The sequence below is a fragment of the Procambarus clarkii genome, chromosome 35, assembly GCF_040958095.1.
Source record: "Procambarus clarkii isolate CNS0578487 chromosome 35, FALCON_Pclarkii_2.0, whole genome shotgun sequence".
Taxonomy (NCBI): Eukaryota; Metazoa; Arthropoda; class Malacostraca; order Decapoda; family Cambaridae; genus Procambarus; species Procambarus clarkii.
Genome location: NC_091184.1, coordinates 20,786,225 through 20,790,090, shown reverse-complemented (window position 1 = coordinate 20,790,090; position 3,866 = coordinate 20,786,225). Strand labels below are relative to the sequence as shown.

Below are 3,866 nucleotides of genomic sequence, written 5' to 3'. Positions count from 1 at the left end.
GAGAGAGAGCCAGAGAGAAAGAGAGAGCCAGAGAGAAAGATAGAGCCAGAGAGAGAGAGAGCCAGAGAGAGAGAGAGCCAGAGAGAGAGAGAGCCAGAGAGAGAGAGAGCCAGAGAGAGAGAGAGAGCCAGAGAGAGAGAGAGAGCCAGAGCCAGAGAGAGAGCCAGAACCAGAGAGAGAGAGAGAGAGCCAGAGAGAGAGAGCGTGAGCCAGAGCCAGAGAGAGAGTGAGTCAGAGCTAGAGAGAGAGTCAGAGCCAGAGAGAGAGAGCCAGAGAGCGAGAGCCAGAGAGAGCGAGAGCCAGAGAGAGCGAGAGCCAGAGAGAGCGAGAGAGCCAGAGAAAGAGAGAAAGAGAGGGGGAGAGAGAGTGAGAGAGAGCCAGAGCCAGAGAGAGAGAGCCAGAGCCAGAGAGAGAGAGCCAGAGCCAGAGAGAGAGAGAGCCAGAGAGAAAGAGAGAGCCAGAGAGAGAGAGAGCCAGAGCCAGAGAGAGAGCCAGAGAGAGAGAGAGAGAGAGCCAGAGAGAGAGAGCAAGAGAGCCAGAGAGAGAGAGAGAGCAAGAGAGCCAGAGAGAGAGCAAGAGAGCCAGAGAGAGAGCAAGAGAGCCAGAGAGAGAGCAAGAGAGCCAGAGAGAGAGCAAGAGAGCCAGAGAGAGCAAGAGAGCAAGAGAGAGAGAGAGAGAGAGCCAGAGAGAGAGAGCAAGAGAGCCAGAGAGAGAGCAAGAAAGAGAAAGAAAGAGAAAGAAAGAGAGAGAGAGAGAGAGAGAGAGAGAGAGAGAGAGAGAGAGAGAGAGAGAGAGAGAGAGAGAGAGAGAGAGAGAGAGAGAGAGAGAGAGAGAGAGAGAAAGAGAGAGAGAGAGAGAGAGAGAGAGAGAGAGAGAGAGAGAGAGAGAGAGAGAGAGAGAGAGAGAGAGAGAGAGAGAGAGAGAGAGAGAGAGAGAGAGAGAGAGAGAGAGAGAGAGAGAGAGAGAGAGAGAGAGAAAGAGAGAGACAGACAGACAGAGACAGAAAGACACACACACAACAAAAGAGGAGACAGAACAAAATTAAGACAAGGAGAGAGAAGACAGAACAGAAACAACAGAGAGAGGAGAGAAATGAGAAATCATTGAAGAGAAGGGGAAGAGAAACACAAGATAAGAAAAAGATACAAGAAAAATATACAAAATAAAAATGACATAAATGAATACCACAAATATAAAAAGTAAAGGAAGAGAGAAGCTAGAAGAGACAGGAAACGAGAGGTGTTAGAAGAGAGGAGGAAAGGAGAGATTAAAAGTCAAGAAAAACAGGAGAGAAACGTAAAAGAAATAAAAAAAAGGGACATTTGTGAGGAGAGGAAATAAAGAGACCAGAGAAGACCATATATCAAGAGTGTGAGGATAAAGACTTATATATTTTCTTAGTAGACATCCTCTGGCTCTTGTTGCCCCTCTTGTATACGAATTGTACTTGCAAGCTTTCCCTGAAAAGATATTAACAAAATTAATATTTAATTATTTATTTATATAAATTACACACACACAAACTTTAAATATTATATATATATATATATATATATATATATATATATATATATATATATATATATATATATATATATATATATATATATATATATATATATATATATATATATATATATATATATAATTTCGTAAACCTCACCCTGTAAACATTCATGTTTCTACATGTTAAACAAGCTACGAGGATGAGGGAAGGGGATGTTCCCTCCATGCTGGATATTATATTTACCAGGAAAGAGAAAGATATATTTATCATTCAGTACCTCCCTCCTTTGGTACCTCCCTTTTCCTCCTTTCAGTACCTCCCTCCTTTTACCCAAGTGACATTGTCACTTGGGTAAAAGTGACCATGTCTTTTTGGGAATAAAGTATGCAATGCATTATAATCTGGAAGAAAATGAGCTTGAAGCAGTTGAAAAACCTGACTTGTGGAGAGGTCATTATGGGGAACTCAGATATTTCCTTAAGGAATTTGACAAACACTTGCTGTTAGGACATGAAGTAAATGAGATGTATGTCAAGTTTTGTGAAATATATGATAATGGCACAACAAAATTTATACTAAAGCAGAGATGCAGAACTAGGAAAAAGAGAAAAATTGCCCAAACATACAAGCAATACAAAGATGCGAGAAACAACAATAGCAGTAAGGAGAGGGGCAGAACGACTATGACTTTCGGTCATATTCAACAACACAAATATACATACACATTATTGGAAAAAATTGGAATTGGAATATTGGAAAAAATAATTAAAACTAAATGGGTAGAACACCTGGAGAGAAATGATATAATTTCAGACAGACAGTATGGTTTTCGATTTGGAAGATCCTGTGTATCGAATTTACTCAGTTTCTATGATCGAGCAACAGATATATTACAGGAAAGAGATGGTTGGGTTGACTGCATCTATCTGGACCTAAAAAAGGCATTCGACAGAGTTCCACATAGAGAGGTTGTTCTGGAAACTGGAAAATATTGGAGGGGTGACAGGTAAGCTTCTAACATGGATGAAAAATTTTCTGACTGATAGAAAAATGAGGGCAGTAATCAGAGGCAATGTATCGGACTGGAGAAATGTCACAAGTGGAGTACCACAGGGTTCAGTTCTTGCACCAGTGATGTTTATTGTCTACATAAATGATCTACCAGTTGGTATACAGAATTACATGAACATGTTTGCTGATGATGCTAAGATAATAGGAAGGATAAGAAATTTAGATGATTGTCATGCCCTTCAAGAAAACCTGGATAAAATAAGTATATGGAGCACCACTTGGCAAATGGAATTTAATGTTAATAAATGCCATGTTATGGAATGTGGAACAGGAGAACATAGACCCCACACAACCTATACATTATGTGAGAAATCTTTAAAGAATTCTGATAAAGAAAGAGATCTAGGGGTGGTTCTAGATAGAAAACTATCACCTGAGAACCACATAAAGAATATTGTGCGAGGAGCCAATGCTACGCTTCCTAACTTTAGAATTGCGTTTAAATACATGGATGGTGATATACTAAAGAAATTGTTCATGACTTTTGTTACGCCAAAGCTAGAATATGCAGCTGTTGTGTGGTGCCCAACAACAGAAGTTGGCCCATATCTTAAGAAGCACATCAACAAACTGGAAAAGGTGCAAAGACATGCTACTAAGTGGCTCCCAGAACTGAAGGGCAAGAGCTACGAGGAGAGGTTAGAGGCATTAAATATGCCAAAACTAAAAGACAGAAGAAAGAGGTGATATGATCACTACATACAAAATAGTATCAGGAATTGATAAAATCGACAGCGAAGATTTCCTGAGACCTGGAACTTCAAGAACAGGAGGTCATAGATTGAAACTAGCTTAACACAGATGCTAAAGAAATATAAGAAAATTCACTTTCGCAAATAGCGTGGTAGACGGTTGGAACAAGTTAGGTGAGAAGGTGGTGGAGGCCAAGACTGTCAGTAGTTTCAAAGCGTTATATGACAAAGAGTGCTGGGAAGACGGTCTCATCCTGTAACTACACTTAGGTATTTACACACACACTATATATATATATATATATATATATATATATATATATATATATATATATATATGTCGTACCTAGTAGCCAGAACGCACTTCTAAGCCTATCATGCAAGGCCCGATTTGCCTAATAAACCAAGTTTTCCTGAATTAATATATTTTCTCAATTCTTTTTCTTATGAAATGATAAAGCTATCCATTTCACTATGTATGAGGTCAATTTTCTTTTATTGGAGTTAAAATTAACGTAGATATATGACCGAACCTAACCAACCCTACCTAACCTAACCTAACCTATCTTTATAGGTTAGGTTCGGTTAGGTAGCCA

At 39.4% G+C, this 3,866-nt stretch overlaps 1 long non-coding RNA gene across 1 annotated transcript in view; it reads right to left on the bottom strand.

Annotated features, from left to right (window-relative positions):
* Positions 1 to 676: 676 nt before the first annotated feature.
* Positions 677 to 3,866, bottom strand: part of LOC138371262 (uncharacterized) — a 6,227-nt gene continuing 3,037 nt past the window's right edge. The window contains exon 3 of the long non-coding RNA XR_011230369.1: positions 677 to 1,460. This is a non-coding gene — a long non-coding RNA (uncharacterized lncRNA). The remainder of the gene's footprint in view (positions 1,461 to 3,866) is intronic.